The sequence below is a fragment of the Toxorhynchites rutilus genome, chromosome 2 (genome assembly GCF_029784135.1).
Source record: "Toxorhynchites rutilus septentrionalis strain SRP chromosome 2, ASM2978413v1, whole genome shotgun sequence".
In the NCBI taxonomy this organism is placed as follows: Eukaryota; Metazoa; Arthropoda; class Insecta; order Diptera; family Culicidae; genus Toxorhynchites; species Toxorhynchites rutilus.
In genome coordinates this window covers 227,767,967-227,791,979 of record NC_073745.1, presented here as the reverse complement: position 1 = coordinate 227,791,979, position 24,013 = coordinate 227,767,967, and the positions used below count along the sequence as shown (strand labels likewise).

The 24,013-nt window shown below is 37.2% G+C and overlaps 1 protein-coding gene and 1 long non-coding RNA gene across 11 annotated transcripts in view; both read right to left on the bottom strand.

The window, feature by feature from the left end:
- Positions 1-24,013, bottom strand: part of LOC129768064 (CUGBP Elav-like family member 4) — a 1,369,849-nt gene that overhangs the window by 738,120 nt on the left and 607,716 nt on the right. The window lies entirely within an intron of this gene.
- Positions 21,816-22,779, bottom strand: LOC129768065 (uncharacterized). Its single transcript, XR_008741624.1, has 3 exons — positions 22,453-22,779; positions 22,273-22,385; positions 21,816-22,199 (listed from the first exon to the last, which is right to left on the bottom strand). It is a non-coding gene; the product is annotated as an uncharacterized LOC129768065 (long non-coding RNA).

The window sequence follows — 24,013 nt, the reverse complement described above, 5'->3', positions numbered from 1 at the left end:
AAGTATTTATAACGAAAAATAGTAATGGGTTGTATCTAGGACACGACCGCAGTTTTCGACGTAGAACTACGGAATTATATTATTTAATCCACTTGTTTATCACTTCGGACATTATTTTAGAATGCATCGAAATTTTTGTGATATCTATTTAACTATTTAATTTTTTATTACTTCAGTAGACTCGAAAAAGTCGAGTAGAGTCGAAAACTATCAGCACTTCTCGTTTATTTGGTTCAACTCGCATCAGACTTTCTCCTTCCCACTCAGATATCGATCACAAACTATGAACCCTTTTGCTCTTATATTCCGCTTCAGATGTGATCGAACCCCACAACATGCAACAGTAAGGTTACCCTGCTGTAATTTGAAAGCATACTTCCATGGAATATACGTTTATCTAAATAAATGCAGTGTATATATATATATTCCAAAATTCTGGATACTCTTCCGTATCCGCACTAGCCCAAAAAAATCTCGTATGCTGCTCTTCTTGGTCGTAGCATACCTCGATACAGAGGGCTTCCTCTCCTTGTATCGAGCTGTGTGTATATGTGTGTGAAACCAGCATTAGGCATGAATGATACCCGCTCGTTGTGTTATGCTAGCTCACTCGCATCTGTGTTTTCATTCTATTCTATTTTTGGTTTCCGCCTCTAGCCCTGAGAAGGCCCGTGTGGAAAGAAACTCTATTCAATACTACTCCTTCACCCGACAAGAATACAATACTCTCCCGCTCGACGCTCTGCGGCAACCATGTTGCTGCGATGACCACCTAACGAGAAGTGGTGTGGCTTCAAATCGCTGATGGCTTATTTAAATCAAATATGTTGAAAAAGCGCAGAAACGAATGTATCAGTTGCTCTTTATTGACAGCTCTGTTCGGGAATGCACACAAATCGGCAGAACAAATGTATGGGTAAATGAGAATGCTTCCAGTTTTCATTAATTTAAACTGTTTAGTCATTAGTGGATTGTACTGTATAGTATACCGAACGAATCTTAGAGAATTTCCGATTCCATTGGTGTGCAAGGTATCAGAATTTGTTCGCTGTGAAAATAGTTATTAACGTTAACTTTATTTCACAAAAACGTAACCTGTTTTCTGATTTGGCACCCTTCCTAGAAGACGTAGTTCTACGTCAAAAACCATTTTGGGCGAGACGAAGTTTGAAGGGTCAGCTAGTTTACTATAAAAGGACAATAAATAAGAAACATTTTCAAATATATTGAGCATGGCTGTGTTTAGAAGGAAATTGAGAATGAGCTTTTTTGTTTTAACTCACATCAGCATTCACAATTTGTGGCTAAAAATGATTGTAAACGTACAAAAATTCGAGGTTTCGAAAATTCATAAAAATTCGATGTTTCACAAAGTTCGTCAAAAATAATTTTACCATCTTGGACTAATTTTTTGAATTTTTTACATTACTTCTATTTTATATGAAAACAAAATATAATTAAAAAATAAGGTACACCGGGGCAAGTTGAAACGATTTTTTCGGGGTTCAGCTTGAAGTTCTCTTAAAATTCACTAAATTACTAAATTCAAGGTATGACAAATGACTTTTGACAAAAAATATGGATTCACACTGGATGTTTCGAAAAATATAAATTTTTTAAATGTTTAGTTTTCATATGCATTGTTCGAACTTGTCCCGTAGAGAGGAGTAAGTTGAAACGCGGAACTATCATGAGTTTAATGTACGATTTTGGTTTTCGAACTATCTACTGCCGATTTATGAAACACTAAATTGAAGGAATTACATATAAACAGCTGGAAAAAAAAGGGTTTTGGTTCATGTGAGATGTGGGGCAGTAATCTGATACACGCAAAATGGGAACTATATACTAGGAATGAATATACGAAACAATTCAATCAAGAATGCTCGCGTAACTTTTGAAAAGGTCCAATGTAACATTTTCGTCAACTCGAGAAAAACGAAGTTGAAGACCCGAACATTATTTCGCGAATTGTCTTAAAAGTTATCGATCTTTATCGCTCCTCTCACCACTAGCGATCAAGGATAGCTCTCCAAAACCAATCGTAGCTGTTGTTCCGTGATTTGAGTTTAAAGTTGAAGCCAAGGAGCGAAACATGTTACATTGGACGTTTTGACTGCCCGCGTTTGCAGATTGGACATATTACGTTGCACGATAAGAATTTGAAACTAACTACTAAACAACAATCCAAAAATCAGCATTTCGTTTTAAAGACAGATTATTTTTGTTATCACCCGTTGAATTGAACTGAAATCGATAACAACTACTGTAAGAAACAAAAACTCAAAACGACCGAAGTACGACTTCGTGTTGTTTTGACTGCTTTGTTACTTCGGACGTTTCGGGCATCGGAGGAAAGTGGCGTCCGAAGTAACAGCCGGGTGCTTAAAATCCGAATCTGTACATTGGGTATTTTTTGTATCGGCGATAAAAAGATGAAGAAAATAGATACGTGATCGATTGTTTTTGTAATGCATTCATTCATTGATTGAAGACTAATAGCGTGCATCCATTAACTCGATTTGTTTACATTTATTACATAGGACCTTTTCAAATGTTACGCGAGAATACTATTTTAGACGCTTTCATGTCAGAGTAGAGCCACTCAAAACGGACACTAAGAGGTTTATGGGATCATTTAAATATTTATACGTACGTAAAGATCCCTAGTTGATTCCCCTAGATCATTCATACATACAGCAATCAGCAAATGTTCAAAAAATAGTCGGTTTTCACTAGTTTCAACTTACCCCAGGGTCGAAAAAAACATGGGGTGAGTTAAAATGCTCAGAGCTATACGGAAAAAGATTTTTCGGGTCAGTTTTCAATGCTACGACACTTGATTCTCCCTATTTTATTACCTGACGTGCAATTCTAGCGATAGATTTGAAAAAAAAACAGTGTTTTCGGTCCGATTAAGTCAGCGCGCAAAAATGTTTGTTTTGATTTCACGGAACAAGGAAAAGTAAACAAAGACACGGATTGCGTTAAGACATTCCAATAATGTGCTAATGGCTGTCAAAAGATGCGTTGAAAGATTATGTTTACTATATATATTTCTATCGGGTCAATCCATCATTCTTAGTAAAAGTTTTGGTTTCCGTTTTAACTTACCCCGAATTTTAACTTGCCCCGGTGTACCTTCCATATTTTAGATATTGCGAATTAAAGTTTTTTTTAAATAAAAGAAAAGAGAATTTTCTTCTCAGTGTATATTTTTTCACGTTTAATCATCAATACTCTATAACTCTTCCTAATACACCATTTTGGTATGACTTATATTTTTTTGAGATATACGTTATTAAAGATTTATCTTATTAAAACCGATACGCCCTATTAAAATGCTACACTTGAGTCAAAAAATTTCCAATTGCTGTGGAAAACTCATAGTTCCTCCAACCCAAACGGAATACAAACTTTCATTCGAATCAAAAATACATGTTTTTAAAATCTGCATTTTTAGGATGCGTCCATTTAGAATTGCTCTGAGGCTAAGAGTTAATTCGGAAATTTATTGCATCGTTGATATTTGAGAATGGTTAGCGTAGCTCAATACAAACAGTTACTTTTCTTACATTACTTTTCCACTGTATAGAAATATAAATAAAAAACAAAATTATGAATAACTACTACTGCAAATAACATGACCATTTCTCGACAGATCTATTATAATAAAGACACTAAGGTAAATGATTTTTGTTTGTCCAGTCGAAAATATGATCATGAATTGTCCACTGTTTTGTAAGCTCTAATTCAGCGCACCTGTGTCAAATCAGGTATTGGAATGTTTCAAAACATATAGATAAAATTGTATTTTTCCTTATTCACAGTAGTTTTATAGTATATTTTTACGGATTCACATGTTTTAAAGGATTATAATATCCACCTTCTATTGGTGTCAATACGCCCCTCATTTGAGCTAACTTTTAATCAATCACCAGATGATTATTACATACATACAAATGATTATCCTATCATGATAGACCTGTTCTGGATTATAACAGAAATACAAATATTGTAAACACCATGTTTGCACACCATTTGTATCAGATTTACATAGCTAAACCATGTAATTAGCGCATTCCGATGACCTCAACTCTGATCATGAGTTGTCCAATTCACTAATGTTGTTTTGTCCACATGATTTCTATGGCAACCGCTTGGAGCGCTGCAGTTTGTTTATTGTGCTTCGCGCATAGCAGAAATAAAATTTCTCTGTGTTGTGTGTGTTAAGGGTAACACTTTTAAAATGCCCAAGAAAAGGCAATATTCTGAAGAAAGCCTAAATTATGAATGGATCAATATGATGACAGTAAACTCAAGCAATGATAAATGCAACATCTACTTGAGAATTCAAGTGTTTTCATTCAATTCTGATTTCTAAAACCGGACAAACCATGATAATTTTTTGGACAAACCATGATCCGAGGTGGTCAAAACATGATCATAATTTCTCTTTGAGGAAATCCGTTAAAAAATATAAAAATTTAAATAATTTCAACACCTTATGGTAGTATTTTCAACTAGAGACTTGGGGCTTTTCAACAAACCCAAACTCGTATCGATTATACAGGGTGCGGCAGCATAACTTCCTTTTTGAAAATGAGCGCCACTCAGTTGGTTGATGTCATAGCGGAGCGCTAGTGGTCTCGTTCAAGAAGGGATACTGTAAAGTTTTGTCACGACATGGTTCAGTCGCCATCATGCGTTGGAATAGTGAGGAGCGTGCCTTTGCCGTTGAGGTTTACTTTTCAAGCGGATGTTCGGTTATTGCGATGAAGCCCATTTTCATTTGTGTGGGTCGGTTAACAAACAAAATATGCGCTACTGGGCTGACATCAACCCTCGAGAATTGCATCAAAAGCCTTTGCATTCACCCAAAGTCACAGTGTAGTGTGCAATTTCCTCAGCTGGAATTATTGGTCCCTGGTTTTTTGAGGAAAATGAGGTTACAGTGACAGTGAATTCGGATCGGTATGTAAACATGCTACAATTTTTTTTCCCACGGCTAGAAAATTTGGATTTGGGGGACACTTGGTTCCAACAAGACGGTGCAACAGCACACACTTCAAGAGCATCGATCGCTGTTTTGAGGGAACACTTTCCAGAGCGCCTTATCTCAATTAGAGGCGATTTGGAATGGCCGGCACGCTCTCCCGATCTGTCCCCTTGTAATTTTTTTCTATGGGGTTTTTTGAAATCCCGTGTTTTTGTGAACCGTCCAAGAACCCTACAAGATTTGAAGACCAACATCCAAGAAGAAATTGCCAACATAACACCTGCTATGCTAACAAGAGTCATGACAAACGCCAGAAATCGGTTTACGCAATGTATGGAGAATGGGGGACGTCACCTAACAGATTTGATCTTCAAAACAATGTAAATAAAAACTTTAGACATGTACCTACATTATAAAAAATAAATAAATATTTGCCGATGCATACAATAGTTTTTATTGAGCTTTGAAAAAAGTAAGTTATGCTGCCGCACCCTGTATATGATTTTAATGAAGAAACATCGATTTGAATTTACTAGTTGCGTGAAAGCGCCCTAAATCGGACCAACCAAGATCATTTACCCTGTATACTTTGTGAAACAAACTGTTGAATTACAAATAAAAGTAATCTGAGAGAGGAAGAGAGAAAGAAATAAATTCAAACTATTACAGTTCATTCATCCTTAGTCTTTTTCACTTATTCTAAACCCTCGGAATTGAAAAAGCCATTTTGAACGCCCTCTACGAACGAACATTCCCTGTACATTTCCTATCACATATATAATTTTGATAACACATATTGACTAGCCAAACATCATAACTAGTGTTCATACTCCCCGAAAATAAAATAAAAATTGTACAAAATTGGCAAACAGTAATTTATTATTAGAGCCACAAATGTTCTCCCTGTCCATATTGTCGTCTAGTTTTAGACGCGGGCATCTATAATCGAATCGTGGGAACTGATCGATTTTGGTGCTGTTTATCACTGCCTGTAAGTAGAACAACGTATCTAAGGTCAAAGAAATCGAAAAAACGAATTTTTAATTCCAACAGAAGTTAGTAGCTGTATTCAAAACCAGCATGAGGCGCTCGTTACTCGTTTACAAAAAATAAAAATACTTTGTTTCGATATTGATGATGGAGCTCTGCCTTTTAAAAACCCGACCCGTAGACAAACAGAAGAAGAAAACAAAAACGATTTTATTTATTTCGTCTACAACTCGAACGGAAAACTGTTTACATTTTTAGAGGAAAACTTTCTCGACTAGAAACGGCCTCCACCCGAGACAACGGAGAAACTCGAAAGCAACGCTACGCTTCAAAGCGAACCTCGGCGCAATGGATGTGCCACCTTGAGACCACCATCGCTGTGTGCCGCGGTTAGGCTCCGGGAACGAGAATCGGAGGAGGAAAACACGGAATGTATGTCGAAAGCTGTTGCACTTTTGCCTCAGATGTTCAACGCTGCACACCCAGAAGAAAACGGCTGAGCTGCTTTCGTCCTGAAAGTCGATGCCGCGGCCCCGCTACAACGCCGAGGCAAACGAGGCAAAACAACTTTACTTTTCACCCGGCAGTCTCTTCCTGTTTGGATATTATTAAATTTCACTACTAACAGCATTACATTTGAAATGTTTCTGCGCGCACGTCCTCGTCCTTATTTGTTGTAGGTAAGAGAGTGCATAGCTATCGCTATCGGATTCGTCGTTGTCGTGTGCTGATTTCGTACGAGACAAGTGCAACGTTTTGCAGCGTTTTTCGCAAAATAAAAGTTCTTTCTTGCTCGCATTTAATACTTTCAGTAGAGTTTTATTTCAATCGCTTAAAGGGATTGATGAGGTACTCTAATGCTCAGCTTGAGGTTTCGAGTGGCACTAGAATAGAACTAATTTTACATGCCTTGAGTTTATTTCGCGTACGGTTTATGATAATTGACGACCAACATTCATGGTAAGACAGTTATGCCTTGAATACTAACATGGGACAATCGAGTGTGATGTTGTTTTTGTAAAAGCTAGGAACAAACAATAACTTTTTTTTTGTGTTTTTCCGGAAGATCTATATATATATATATATATATATATATATATATATATATATATATATATGAAAATGGATTTCTGTCTGTCTGATTCCTATGGACTCGGAAACTACCGAACCGATCGACATGAAAATTGGTATGCAGGAGTTTTTGGGGCCGGGGGAGCTGCCATACAAATGAAACACAAATTTCTACATTACTCGAGAATTATGAATTATCAAATGCAACCAAATTAGGTATCTGGAGGTTTTAGGGTGCGATAAATGATTCTATGGTGTTTAGATACTCCTCCCTCCACTCTTAGGGAGGGGGGGGGGTCTGCTATACAAATTAAACACAAATTATGCATTACTCGAGAATTAATCAAGCAAATGATACCAAATGAGGCATATGGAGGTTTCAGGGTGCAATAAATGTTTCTATGGTGGTTCGACACTCCTCCCCCTTTCTTAGGGTGGGCTGTCATTCAAATGAAAAACAAATTTCTGCATAACTCAAAAACTCATCAAGCGAATGGAACCAAATTTGGCATGTGAAGATTCTAGGGGACACGAAATGTTTCTATGGTAAATAGACACTCCTCCCCTCTCTTTAAGGGGAGAAGAGGGGAGGGATCTGTCTTTATTCTATCATATTTTCTGTATCAAACATTTATTCCATGTAACGGAGAAACATGTTATTTGCAAGCGGTTGAAAAATATTAAACGAGAATTATGTCTGAAAATAATCTGATATTATAATGATGAGTTTTGGTAGAAATAGTAGGAATTTTTTAGCAAAAGGTAAATTCAACGGGGTCGATTAGAAGATCAATCAATGATCAGTTCTTCGATTAGACCCATGAACTTTTTCATAGTAAGAAAACGTGAATATTTGAAGGTATTGATAACAAAAACAAATTTTGGGTGGAACGAAGTTTGCCGGGTCAGCTAGTTAGGCATAAAAACATTGTTTCATGAAGAAAAGTGAAGATTTTCCGAAAGTAACATGGGACAACCATGCGTAGAACGGCAGCGAGAGAAAAACAGAAGTTAAAAAATCCTCTAAATTTTTATTCTCCAACTCCTTCAAAAAGAGAGCAATCATTATTTTCCATCATAAATTCAAATCAACCAAGTCGATAGCTGATGCGATAATAAGGCTCTATGGAACTCTCCTGTCTGGATCGTGACGGAAGCATGGATGCACTGGATAAAAGGTTTTTCGACTTGTATTCGATTGCCGCAAGCTGAACCGAGAAACAATTTTAGATCGCCACTCCATGCTAGAAATTTCTAATATTTCGGATCAACTTAGATGGTAATTTTACACTGTAAATTTAGGCTTGCCTTCATCAAAAGAGGATGAAAGCTTCTGAAGTAGAGAAAACCGCATTTTCGGTTAACAAGAGTATGTTTGAATTTGTATGCATGCCATTTGGACTGAAACTGTACCGGCTATGGACGATGTTCATCGTTATTTTTATACTGATGATTGTGTCATCTTTGCCAAGACGCTCGATGAACTTAACAAAACCTGAACATTATTTAGAAGGATCTCTACGAAGCAAACCTCAAGGTCCAACTGAACAAATCAGAGTTTCTCAAAAAATGAGTTGAATTACTGAATGAGACATAACCGAATATCAAAAAAATTGAAGTCATTCAGAAATGGCCAGAACCAAAATCAATAAATAATTTGAAGCTTTTAGGTTCAATTTGCTATTGCACAGTAATTCAACAACAAACAAGTTATATGATAGATCTAAATTTCGTAATATTTGGTAGAATCGTTCCATATCGAAAATAAATGTTATCGGGTCTCTTTTTTTGTTGCTTCATTAGCTCTTTCTATATAAGACATTGGTCCTTTCCAAATTTTCCTGGTCCAAAAATGTTTAGTTTTTCAAAAAAACATAGCTTCTTAACCGCTGGACTGAAAATGAAAGATCTTGTAATGTAACTTTCTTCATTCATTTTGCACAAAAAAAAGTAAGTAGAAATAGTTTTTCTGTTTTTACGACTAATTATACAGGGAAACTTCGATATAACGTACCTTCGATATAACATCACTCGATATAACGTACATTTTACCTCGATATAACGTACACATTTCCAAAGTGTAAAGGAAAAATTGTTTAATTTTTTTTTTCTGACAGAACAATGAATTATCTGTATTGTGATGCTAAAACAAGTTTTGTACCTTCAATCAATCCCGAAATACAGCTCGTTTTGTGATTCCGGATTCTGAATGAATCAAGTTTAAATCAACAGTACGAAGGGAAACATTATGAGAAAGGCTGGCTTCGCTGGCTGGCTGATTGAAGTTATTCATTAACTCTACTAAAAAAGCAACACAATAAAGTATTATAGACTACGTTTGTGAGAACTTTCTTATGCTTCGATATAACGTACAATTCGATACAACGTACAATTTTGAAAGTGAAATGTACGTTATATCGAAGTTTACCTGTATTTATGTTTCCTACTTTACGACTAATAATATTTATATATTTTTGAATGAAAGGTAATTAAATTTGAAACATATAAAAAAATCATTTTTTTTTGGAGATTTACTGTTTATCTCGAAATTTTGAGACGGAAAACGACCCATCCCAAAAAGTTGATTTTCAACAAAAATGTCACAGGAGGGTTGTGTCCGAGACACGAACTCATAGTTGACATAGGATTCCGTTAGGCTATCTGTTTATTTTGGGTATGTTGAAAAAATTACATCGATAAACTCTTTGATAATGATTTGATGGCCCTGAAAAAGGTCGTTTTATTTGGTTGTTCGGTATTGTTTGTTCACTCCACCCGTGTTCACCGAGCGATGATGATAGAAGGATGATAAACAGTCGTTGGATGGTGCCTATCAGATAAAAGATGCCGAAGTGGATCGCGATATGATGAAAACCACCCTCTGTGATCCTAGACGAGATGCCTCCTGTGTTATGTATGGATGAAATAAGGAAAAAAAAAACTCACCAATGTAATATAAGATAATTACCAATACCGAACACAATTATCAATTTTTCTCATCAGTAAAAACTTGTTACTTTAATATGGGAAAGTAACAAAGGTTTCCTTTTATAATTTTTACTTCTGAGCGTTTATTCAACCCAATGCTAATTTTAATTGGACTAACAACACCTATGCTATACACAATAGATCAAATAACTGGTCGTAGTGGAAAATGTACCCAACAGGAAAAAAAATGCTATACTCTATGCACAGCAGATGGGAAATCACTTTTTATAATATTTCTTCACTTTTCCAATTTTTCTTGCCGTATAAACTTTCCATGGGTGAAAACGAACACAACAAAACAGACTCCTGAAACCTAACGACCCGTTCTCGAGCGGGAACACACCTTGGTTTTCATTCATGAAAATTGAAAAAAATCGTTTCATATATCAAGTTATTTTTTACACAATGTAGCGTGCAAAATCCACGGCTACGACTCCGCCACTGTTTCGAAGATATTTACTAGGCGAGTGGCGCAATATTTGCCCGGCAAAGAACCAGCCTTGAAGCTGGCCTCGAAAAATTGATTAGAATCGCTCGAACAGTGACTTTCCCAAACTATTTCTACTCGCGTTCCGATGACTTACTCGGCCGACAACAAAGGGATCTGGAGGAGATCCGCAGATCCTCCTGGCGCAAAGAACCAAGAAATGAATGCTCTGCTGTCCAAATATCACCTCTTGCTTCAGACGCAACAGTGAGACTCAAGACTTAAACTAACTAAAAGCAAACAATTAAACTATCACGAACGAACGACTTAAACGGTTTCTCCAAAAAACTAAACTAAATTAAAAAATGGTATTCAAGTTTCCTCGAAACAATCAGTCTTTTTCTCCAGGGGAACAATATTTGCCGAAGCGAATAATGTTCTTTTTGAACCGCGAATTTCCTCAAACCCCCAGTCATGCGGCCAAACAAGTCATCATTGTCCGCTCATTTTTGTCAAGGTTGAGTCAGCTAATTCTCGCGATTCTTCCACGAAACCTGGCTTCTTTTCATCCTCGCGCATGAGTGACCACTTAGAGCGTCGCTTAAGCTACTCGCTCTTAGCATGTGTTGGTGTGGCGGAACATGAGCTTTACTCGCGCTCTTCGATGTGGTGTTGCGTACAACAACACAACGATTTCATACAAGTTATGAACATCGTTGTGTGCAACGGAAAATAGTCTGTATCATTTCTACGGGATCTTTATGTTTCAGCAGAAGTTTGGCGAGTGTGAATGAGAAAATTTAATCATGCACGGAACAACATTTTAATATTAATAATTCCACAAATAAATAAATAAATAAATAAATAAATAAATAAATAAATAAATAAATAAATAAATAAATAAATAACTGAATAAATAAATTAATCTACCAAAGTGGGTGAATAAATATATAAATAAATTAACTAGAAAGTAAGTGTATGTACAATATTGAAAATAATTACATAACACTTCACAGAATATTTTATATTTATACAATTTACTAAATTTTTACAATACACGGTCGGTCATTGATATGAAATTTCACGAAGCAACCAACATTTAAGTTCCAAATTTAAATTTTATTTGCTAGAATCAATTGTATCACTCACCTTATTGCAATATGAAAATGCAACTTGCATATATTTGCAATGCCGAGTTCAGTCGGGCACCATAGTTTTGATGTCTCTGTTAGAGAACGCTTTTCGATGGGAACAAAAGTACTTTCATGTAATTGCAATGCCAATTTACCCCGGGTAGCTTGGTTTTGATGTGTCTGTTAGGGAACCGCCGCATGTGTCGTCAATTTTGACCAATCAAAAGAGGGTAATTCCGTTAGGAATTTGAGATTTTTCAATTGTTCGATAGTCAGTTTCATGACATATATAATTTTCTTCAATATAAAAAATGCTACGGAGTGCCGAAATCGATTGATGCAAAAATTTCATCAATCCATCATGACTAAGCAATAAGCATTTGAAATTGGACAATTTTCACGATGTGCTCGATTTTCGATTTTCAATTTGTACCCCAATATTTTCCCGAAAGACGTAATCATACGTCACAAAACAGTAAATTTCGATGTTTCATGCAATTTTAAGATATTTGACATAATTTTTTTTCGAAAATCTCGTTTTGGGTGATATTTCAGTTTTCAAAAAATGAAACTTTGTCGTCTTCGCTACACTAGAAAATAAAGTTTTGCATAGGGTATTTATTCGCAGAAATCAACATTTTTCAGAAAGTCCCGTTCGAAAATTCGAAAGCAACTTTTTTCCCATACATTCATTGGCACCCTGATAGCAGTTCACGCTTTTTTTTTTTATACCAAAATGAAGTATTTTGGAATGTTTATGTGTTTTGTGCAAAAACTAAATTAAGAGATCTTTATCTTGCGGGACAGAAAACAAAAATATATTCTTTGAATATTTTTAGGACCGTTTCAATGACGAAATAGAAAAATAGAAGTTTAATTATTCAACAATTTCAACAGCTTTGATGGGGGATGTTTTTGCACTATAAAAATTCAAAGATTTACACGCTAGTGATGCATTTTTAGAACAATAAATTTATTAAAAAAAGTCCCTTCATCCGATCCGGCCTGTGAAAATTAAGTTTACGCAAAATATTTTTCAAAACGTAACTGACCCAGAAGAACAAAAGGGAATAATAATGGAAACACATGAGAGGGCATGTCGATGAGAATAAACAACAAATCAGAAAAATAGAAAATATTCCGATAGAAACTAATAATTGAATGACCCCTAACAAGTCCCGATATGCTGTCCAATTTGGGGAACAGTAACACCTTTTATTATTTCATTTGCGATCGTAGTGGATAACGAACGAGCTTTGCAATCACCCCGATATTCAAGGAAAATTGATCGATTCAAATGTAAGAGTTTAGCTTACCGAAATTAAATTAGTTCAATCCGAAATTACCAAGACGTCCTAAAGATTTCACTCCACGCTTATCGAACTTTGCAGGATTCAAAAACAATTGACTCTCCTTTCATCTACCCGTAACATGGATCGTGCCCAAATAAAGTTGCGAAAAAATATAATTATATAATTCACACAATGAAGACCCACATCAATTAGAACAATCAAAAAAAGATAACGTATGATCAAAGAAGCCCAAATGAAAATATATCCCAAAGTTAGAAATAGGGCAAATGGTTAATAAAAAATGTTGTAAAAAACCTATGTTCAACTAATTAACAAAACTACATTTAAGAACGAACGAAACTCAGAGTTACACAAAGCATATATCAAAAATCTTAATATTTAATGATTTAAGCTTTCAAGTACCAGCGCTTGGAAGCCTCAGCATCACTTTTTTCAGGACACATAAATCTGACATAAATTATTTTCAAAAAAACGCATTTTAGTCAGAATAGTCTTCCACTCGTTTTAAACACTTAGTCTCTCAAATCAAAAGTGTATGCGAAGTTTCATCCAAATCAAAGATTGTGAGGTAAGATTTTGGATAGTTTCAGTTCATTCTAGGGGGAAAAAACGAAGTCGAAGTCCATTTATATACATATTCGGAAGGGGTATTTCTGGATTATGAAGTTAGCATAAAATCAACTATTATTATACAAATAGCGGCCCGGTTTCTTATTTTTATAAGCTTCCCGCATAGTCATTGGAATAGCTTCGCTTTATATAGATTCTCGCAATTTTTGACGTAGGACTACGTCTAACCGGAAGATATAGGGGGTGAAATGGAAATCTAGGCACTGAACAAGTAGGAAAAAATGCAAGATTTGGAACGCTTATAACTCGAGCATTTCTCAATAGATCGCAAAGGTTTTTGCATCAATTGATAGGAAATATATCTACGCATCTATCATAATGAATAACATTTCATTTTTCTTGAGATAAATAATTGAATAATTGTGAAATATCAAGCATTGTCCAAATGCACTATGTGCTCATTTTTGATTGGTCCATTCTGTGCTCCTCAAATCGTACCGACCAAAACGGGCAACCAGAGCAGCAGCGAAATAGAATGAAGCACGATTGGAAAGGAAAAAGAAAAAAATGAACGAAACATTGGTCGCAGTCTCACACATGCGTAATTCTCGAGCCAGCCAGTCAGCTTAAAAATCCCCGCTCCGCTGCCGTACCGATCATTCTCATTCAAACCGTACACCACATCGGTTCGCATCACAACACATCAACAAACCAACCCAAGCAGCCATGTCTGGACATGGTAAAGGAGGAAAAGTGAAGGGAAAGGCAAAATCCCGTTCGAACCGTGTTGATCTGGAGTTCCCCGCAAGGGTAGCTAGGCCGAGCGCGATAATACCAGAGCTCCAGTCCACCTAGCCGGCGTTATATAGTTTCGGCCCCCGAAGTGATCGAGTTAGCAGGCAAAGCTGCTCGCGACGATAAGAAAACCCGCATTCAGAACAGAACACATTCGGTTCGGTGGACATCAAGACAACAGGCAGTTGCAGCGAGTGGCGAGTGGCAAACGCAATCGCAAAACGGCATCAGGTAGCAGAAGAAAAAAGTTTGTTCTTTATACAAACTGCTTTGGTGGCAAATCCAGAACAAGGCGGCATCGAGGGCGTTCGGAATGGTTTTTGACGTAGGACTACGTCTAACCGGAAGATATAGGGGGTGAAATGGAAATCTAGGCACTGAACAAGTAGGAAAAAATGCAAGATTTGGAACGCTTATAACTCGAGCATTTCTCAATAGATCGCAAAGGTTTTTGCATCAATTGATAGGAAATATATCTACGCATCTATCATAACGAATAACATTTCATTTTTCTTGAGATAAATAATTGAATAATTGTGAAATATCAAGCATTGTCAAAATGCACTATGTGCCCATTTTTGATTGGTCCATTTTGTGCTCCTCAAATCGTACCGACCAAAACGGGCAACCAGAGCAGCAGCGAAATAGAATGAAGCACGATTGGAAAGGAAAAAGAAAAAAATGAACGAAACATTGGTCGCAGTCTCACACATGCGTAATTCTCGAGCCAGCCAGTCAGCTTAAAAATCCCCGCTCCTCTGCCGTAACGATCATTCTCATTCAAACCGTACACCACATCGGTTCGCATCACAACACATCAACACATCAACCAACCCAAGCAGCCATGTCTGGACATGGTAAAGGAGGAAAAGTGAAGGGAAAGGCAAAATCCCGCTCGAACCGTGTTGATCTGGAGTTCCCCGCAAGGGTAGCTAGGCCGAGCGCGTTAGTACCAGTGCACCAGTCCACCTAGCCGGCGTTATATAGTTTCGGCCGCCGAAGTGATCGAGTTAGCTGGCAAAGCTGCTCGCGACGATAAGAAAACCCGTATTCGGAACAGAACACATTCGGTTCGGTGGACATCAAGACAACAGGCAGTTGCAGCGAGTGGCGAGTGGCAAACGCAATCGCAAAACGGCATCAGGCGTTCGAAATGGTTTTTTTCAAAACCACGAGTACTAAGTTTTCTAAATTGGAACCATTCCATAAAACAAGGCGCTTTTCAGGGCCATTAAACCTTTCAAAAAAGAGTTTACGAAATACAGTTCAATGCTTTCTAAAACATTATCCAAAATAATAATAAAACACAAATAGATTTTTTCATAATTTGTTTGCCATGATCTGATGAGTATGTGAATTTGGCAGTTGTTCTGAGCTTATTGATAGTTGGGGACTGTCCAGATTATTCAATTTTCACCAATTCTTAAATTGTTTCCAGATTGAAAGTACAGTAATTTACAATTAGTTCGACATTTAGCTAATTGGATGGACATGTAATGCGACTTATTTAGTTGGACATTTTTGTAAACATAGAGATCCAAATTATGACCCCACATTGAAAGTCGACACTGTACCACTGTCATCACAAATGTTCAATTACAGGTTAAAATCGCCTCCAATGCGACACTGAGTGGCGCTTCGGCACGTCGCATTGAATGTAATTTACTGTACAACATGTCACAAATCTGGATGGGAAGAAATTTTCCAATTGTGAAAGCTGTGGCGAGTGGCAACAAATCGCTAAACAGGAAGGTTTAGCCGAACAAGATGGGGATATCCAGTGACAACAAAACAATAAACTCTTTAGATTGAAGATAATTTTGTGATCCTGAAAAGGACCCTTTTTAGCCTGCATGTGAATCCAACGAGCGAACAAATCGTAATGAATGTATTTTTTTGCCATCGCTCCCTTTTAACGCTCATTCGTTCGTCTCGTTGGACTCGCCCCTCTGGCTGAGTCTGCCGATTTGTCTCTATCCTGTGAGTGTGTACCGCTAGAGTATAAAACACGCGGACCCCAAAAAAATATCTTATTTTCTTTCAAACCGTAAACCCGTGTGGTTGTACGGCATCGGCATCGTGGACGTAACAAAGGAGGACAAGTTAAGGGAAAGGCAAAGTCTCACTCGAACCGTGCAGGTCTCCAGTTCCCTGTTGGTCGCATTCACTGATTGCTCCGCAAGGGTAACTAGGCCGAACGGATTGGTGCCGGAGCACCAGTATACCTAACAGCGATTATAGAGTTTCGGCCGTCGGAGTGCTCGAGTTGGCTTGCAAAGCTGCTCACGACAATCAGAAAACCCGCATCAAGAACAGAGCAGCTTCGGTTCGGCGCTCATCAAGGCAACAATTAGTTTCAGTGAGTGGCAAAGTATTTCTCCGGCACGTCACATTAAATGTAATTTACTGAACAATATGTCACAAGCTGGATGGGAAGAAATTTTCCAACTGTGAAAGCTGTGGCGAGTGGCAAACGCAATAGCTAAACAGGAAGGTTTGACCGAACAAGATGGGAATATCGAGTGATAACAAAAACACAACACCAAAGGTTCTTTTCAGAACCATCAACATATTCATAAAGAGTAAACAGTAAACTAATCCATTTTTCAGGTAGATAGGTAGGTATTCACGTAGGAGAAGAAAATAAAACAATATATTTAAAATATATATTTAACAAAAGCTGTCCGTTTTGTATAGTCCTACGTCACTCCGGTTATGTCCCGACATTACCCATCCGTCTTTTTTCTTTTCTTTTCTTTGATGTTTGTTTTTTCCTTCGAATGTCACTATGTCTCTTTTCTTCAACTCTGCTTCCAACTTTTGCTCTTTTAGTTGTTTTTTTCACCTACAATTTTAAACTGAGTTTCTAACATAGCTAATCTTGCTGCAGACAGACTCTATTGCGATCCTTATCTGCTGTAAGTTGTTTCAACGGTTTTCACCGGTAGCATCAATTTTAAGCTGCAGTGATTCATGTATTTAATATCAAAATATCTTCATCTTAAACGGAATAACAAATTTGGCATACTTTCTCTAGAAAAAAAGGACAAAGAATCATAACCACCTTTTTTCACCGCCTTTAAAAATAAATCAGGAATAATTCACAATTGTCTTCAGATTGGTATATCATTTGTCTTGTTTCGTGTTATGTTTTCTGCAACTCGTAACGCTGCAACGCAATTGCAAGAGAATCTGATAAAATAAACACTATTTTTGGCATTTTCTTTTAAAGAAAAGTCTCATTCATGATACTGTCTCTTTGGTCTTAACACCTCGAAAACGAAAAAAACCCGAATTTTTCAATGATTTCGCCTAAGTTGCCTAAGACATTTGGAGTTCTATTCAGTATAAAGCAGAAGCAGAAGATTTTCATGCGAAGTACTGGTAGTAAGGGAACATCACTGAAACTTGAAAAATGGAAATGTACGTTCCAATCATTTCTGGTCGGATTTTTAAAAAGTTCACAATTAATACACTAGAGTACAGTAGACTTACAATATGACCGTAGGTAGGTTTAGCAAGTTGATACACCATTTTTCACACAAATGAAACACAAATTTCTGCATTATTCAGAAATTATTCAAGCAAATGACACCAAATTAGGCATATTGAGATTTTAGGGTGCAATAAATGTTTCTATGGTGGTTAGACTCTCCTCCCCCCTCTCTAAGGGGGGGCTGCAATACAAATGAAACACAAATTGCTGCATTATTCGAGAATTAATCAAGCAAATGAAATCAATTTTGGCATGTGGAGGTTTTAGGGTGCAATAAATGGTTTTACGGTGGTTAGATACTCCTCCCCCCTCCCCCCTACATTATCGAGCTAGCGAAATTGATTTTTGTTCGAAACTGGAAATGGATTTTAATGTGATGAAACGCACTCCTATATCTTCTTTTATCTATACAAATAAAAGGATCACCGGATGTGTTGATAAGAACATAACTCGAGGAAGGAATTTATCCATTTAGGGCTGTCTTTATTCTATCATATTTTCTGTATAAAACATTTATTCCATGTAACGGAGAAACATGTTATTTGCAAGTGGTTGAAAAATCTTGAATTGTGTCTTAAAATAATCTGATATTATGATGATGAGTTTTGTTAGAAATACTAAGAATTTTATAGTAAAAGTTAAATTCAACGGGGTCGATTGGAAGATCAATCAATGAACAAATCTGCGATTGGATCCATAAACTTGCTCATTGTAAGAAAACGTGGATGTTTGAAGGTATTGATAACAAAACACAAATTTTGGGCGGAACGAAGTTTGCCGGGTCAGCTAGTATTTAATAAATTTGACAAATATATGGTAATGCAAACATTAGTAGAATGTACATATTGTCTGTACATATTACCAACCGTATGAAAAATGAATGTCAGATACAATACACATCCCTACCAACGATTGATACATTTTACTACATGGTGTTGGTAAGTTTAACGATTGTCATTCCTGACAACCGCGGAGAAAATATATATCTGTAACCGTTTCAAATTTCACCGTGCGGATACCAGTATTACACAAATTATTTTGAGAAGAAATCTGTGACGCTGACAAATGTTGTGATATCACGACAAAAGAAAGCGGCCCAGGTAAGGCTGCTAAGTTTAATAAGAAAAAGAAAAACAAGTGCTGAGGTGGACCGAAGATCAATTGAAAGTACGATAAATAGCGCTGTGTTTTGTTCGTCCGCTGGAACCAATGAATTGGCGGTAATGTAATATTATCCGGCTATTTGTAGGTGGCCAAATTCCCAGCCAGGATATGCTGATGAACTTAAAAACAACTAAAGTTGAGTTCGCTCAAGCCAGCGAAAACACCAAAGGAGGCACTTAATATAGCTTTCAAGTTCTGACTTACACAGCCGGTGCCTAAGGGACGGATGAATAGAACCGATAAAGGCAGACAAATCCATGTTTAGATTCGATTAAAAATGACTCAACCCATGTATCAGACATGGTAGTCCACCACTGCGGGTTTTGCAATGGTAGCATCCCTCGAACAGACTCATTATTCACATCTTCCTCAGTCCGGTTTTGCGACAACAGCAGCAATATCTTCATCACCAATCAACCTAAATTTGCAGCTTCAATGGAGCATTGGTTTTTCATCAATAAGTAGACAGTAGTAAACCTTGACAAAGGAATACTAAAATAACGACATTATAAAAATGATGTAGATCATTGTAAGCAGACTCTCAAATTTCAGAGGTTTTTGTTAACTTAAGGGGGGACCCCTGTCAGAAAGGTTGAAAAGTAATGAATTTTCGTGATTTTTTTTTATCGGATGTTGGGAATAAAATGAAGTGTTCGAGTATTTTGGTTATTGTTTAAGGTATATTTGAAGATGTATTTTCGAATTTTTGACGAATTATGATTATTACGCTGTTGACAGTTTGATGATTTGAAATCGGTACCTTGCTGAAGGTATCGGTTCTGAAGCAACGGGGTGTCGTAGAACGAATTACAATAAATATTTTGAAACCTTAGGACAATACCTAAAGCGTTACATAGTGGTTTTTGAAAATTTGAAAAATTGCCAAAACGATGGCCATTTTTGTTAAAATGAGTCATTTTTTTAATGAAAAATCGCTGTTTAGAAGCTCATCAAAAATCGAAAAAGTGGCAGATGTTTCCTGTGGGGGCTCACTAAAAAAACAATGTTTGAAAAGGAACTTTAAATTTTGATATAACAAAAACATTGGTGTCAACCAATGTTCTAGAAAAAAATTGTAAGGGGTTGTATCTAGGACACGACTGCATATTTTCGACGTAGAACTACGCAATTATATTATGTCATCCGCTTATTTACCACTTCGAATACTATTTTGAAGCGCATCGGAATTTTTGTAATAGATTATGTTCTTCGTTACAAATAAATTTGATGAACGTCCTTGTACGTTTGATATGATGCCTAGGACTACCGAAATATGTGAACGGAAAAATTGTCAAACGATCATTGTATTTTACATTTCCCTCTGAAATTATTGCACATCTTATGTTTACGAAGTTCTCGTACCGCGAAAGTTCATTTACCTCTGGTATCTGAAATGACGATTTTCCCAGGCTTCTCAGTTTAAAAGTACGTTTGAGGGAAGCATATTCCGGTCTACACAACGACAAGCAAGTACAAAAGTACTCAACACCATCAAATACCCCCGACCTGTATGTATCTGCAAAGCGGATTCCCCCAGGCACATTAATTCTGAAGTCCGTGTTAGGGAAACACAGCTCAGTGCGAAAAAATACCCCCAACTTGCATGTTTTGACAATGCGGATTCCCCCAGGCACATTGATTTTGAAGTCCGTGTTAGGGAAACACAGCTCAGTGCGAAAAAAATATCACCGACTTGCATGTATATTTGCAAAGCGGATTCCCAAAGGTACAACGATTTTGACGTCTGTGTTGGGGAAACCGTAAATCGGGCCAATCAGAACTTGGCAGTTAGGGCGTTTATATAAAGCTTGACATTTTACAGTATTTAAACCGTATCTTAGAGAATTTTCGATTCGATTGGTATGTAAATCATGAGAATTCGTTCACAGTGAAAATAGTTATTTACGTTAACTTTATTTCATGAAAACGTGACCTGTTTTCTGATTTGGCACCCTTCCTGAAAGACGTAGTTCTACGTCAAAAGGTAATGAAGATGGACGAGTTTCGAGCGACATAACATGCACTGCCATAACTATCTCGCAAATAGTGACGTCAGTCGTTGTGTTTATCTTTGATTGCCCACCGCATCCATGTAAAAATGCTATTTCCAGGAAGTAATTTATCAATTAAAAACATACATTTTTGTAGAACTCCCGCTGAATATGAGGCTACGTCGTCGAAAACGTCACGTCGAAAAAGACGGATAAAAGTGATATTTCCATGTGCCATTTTCACTCCCGCACGTTCATAGAAACAAACGAAGTTTCGTTATTTCACCGTTATGAAGTTGATGTTTCGAAGGCTCTTAGTGTCGGTGTGTATGTTGTGAGATAATGATCGCCAATTAATCAAAATTTCACCGAAAATGTTACTGCTTTCGAGAACTAAGCATACGACTGCTCCCTGGACCTTTCTACCACATGAATAATCGAAATAAGCCACGGTATAGTTGTCATCTGTTAAAAAACAACCAGTTGAATGGTTTCATGAGAATTTTGGCTCGAATTATCATGCAACCGTAAGTACTTTCAACATTGTTTTGTTTCTTGCATATACATTCCATATTGAATGCAAATAATTACGACACGATATTTGGCTTGCCAATACAGATACACTTCGCCTACTGCTTCACCTCTATATGTACCTCATTGGGTGTCAACGGCAACCAATTAATACTTGTTCTATAAGGCCGATTACACATTATCCGGTTTCTGCCGGACCGGTTTCAAAAAGCGCTCATCAAGAAGAATTTGAAAAACCAATAATAATAACATTTCGTAATAACCTAGTGGCACTAATTAATTATATGTGGTATGTGTTCTCTTCCTGTGATTATCTTAGAATTTTCCTACGAGAGAATGTGTGCCCATCTATCTATTCTAGTCTTTTTATTCCACCATTGCAATAATAATCTTCACAATTAAAATAACATAATTTTCCTTCAAACACTATCTCACTGCTGCTTCCGCAGATTCTCGTCCAGAAACGCGCTCAGCATATGCCGCAATTCCTCGAGCAAGTACATTTTGGGCAGACACGGCTTCTCGAGGGCATTTTGCATCAACGCACAGCTGTTAATACACAAATCCTGGGCGAAGAATGACCGAATCAGATATGCCAACAGTTGGTTGATTCCGCTCTGATAGAGCCGAAGCTTCGGCGTTCGGCAGCGGAACATCTTGACCACCGAGTACAGATCGAACAGTTTGGTCGTGAACACCTCTTAGTCGATCGCGTTCCGGGTCAGGTTGAACTGTGTGGAATATCGAATAAGAACATTAGGAGGAAGAGCTTTTTCTAATGTGTTCAAATTAACAAAAACTGACCTTGACATTCAGCTCGACAAAGTCGCTCAAAATTTATCCCTTGATGAACCAGTTGGAGATTTGTTTGACATCTTCGAACTCATTTAGTAGCAATTTCAAATAAGGGATCTTATCTATGAACAAAACAAAAACAGAAGTTAATTATAAAACTCGGTCAATTTGTCGAAAAACACCACCCACCGTTCACCCACAGTCCACGGCAATATGCTCCATGATGTCCTCGTGCGCCTTTGCAGAAACTTTTATCACTGAACCTGTTCCACAGCAGCTGAATAAAGAAGCGAAATAAAAATTTCGGTATCCATATCACTTGCAAATTCTGATTGATTCCAAAATCAACAAACAAACGTCAATAGCACACACATATTAATACATGGGGTGAAAATTGCCTGAATTGTACTAATACTAACAGACATGACAAAAACTGTCAACTCGCTTTTATGGCATGAAGCTTCGTGCTCCTCTTTTGGGAAATGATGGTGAGAATGGATTTTCAGGTGCATTGAACACATATCTTAAAATAAAAATTATGAATAAAAATTAACTTCTTCTTACAAAAAAGGTGTTCTTTATGAAATAGAGTAATACGTTCTTTTGCAAGTGGGGAAGCCTCCTGAACAATAATTGTGTTTGAATATGATTGTATATTAAAATGATGAGTTTTAGTGAAAATATCAAAGAAATCATACAACAATGGTTAAGGAAGAATCAGTACCACGGGTTTTAAGCAATCAAATAACATGAAGTAAAAATTTTCATTGAAAATTTAAACAACTTAAAACTGTCTTGAGGTGTAATAATCTTTTTTTTTTTTATCTTCGCTTATTTTTCGTCGGCCTATTTCCGCCACTTTAGTGCCAATCACCGACATCAGGGAGGCGACTCCACCTGTTCCTACCTATCAGACTCAACAACTCATGAGCCGGGCCAACTTCTTTTACTTCCGCTCCGAAGGAAGACGTAACCAGAGATTTTTCGCCTCAGAAAATCCCAACGACGCCAGCTGGGATTGAACCCAGGCCGATCGGATTGTGAGGCTGTTACGCTAACCATACAACCACTGGCGCCGTGTGTAATAATCTTATAGAGAATGATTTGCCTTCCCCTGGTGGAGACATCACCAGACGACGACACAATACTACTGTCATCGCTTATATTGCTTGTCCGGTCCCCGGACATTGCAGTCGCAGTGGACGGCTGCATCACGGCGCCGTAAAGAGGTTGGTACGGTCGAAATTTGCCATTTGGGTTTCAAACCGGTCCGGCGGAAACCGGATAATGTGTAATCGCCCTAAGTGGACCTTACACGGTCAAATTTATTGACGATATGATGACATTTGAGAGCATAATGACAGCTGAACATGGCCGACAACGCAGAAATCCGGATTTTCTGATTTTCGGGCATCAATATCGTGACATTTCATATGGATGTATGATGGTGACGTTTTACCTCACGGACTTCCAGACTGAGTAGCCAGATTTGCAAGCGGACATTTAATTTTTGTTAGTCTTTTTGCGATTGCAATTAAAATTTATGAACTTCTGAAATTGTAGGAATCATAAATGAAAGCTTTTGGTTTGGAAAACTGATACAGTAATTTACATTCAATGCGACATGCCGGAGAACCACTCAGTGTCGCATTGGAGGCGATTTGACCTGTAATTGGACATTGAAGATGAGAGTGGTACAGCGTCGACGTCTGGGCCCGAACTCGATGTTTACAAAAATGTCTAACTAAAC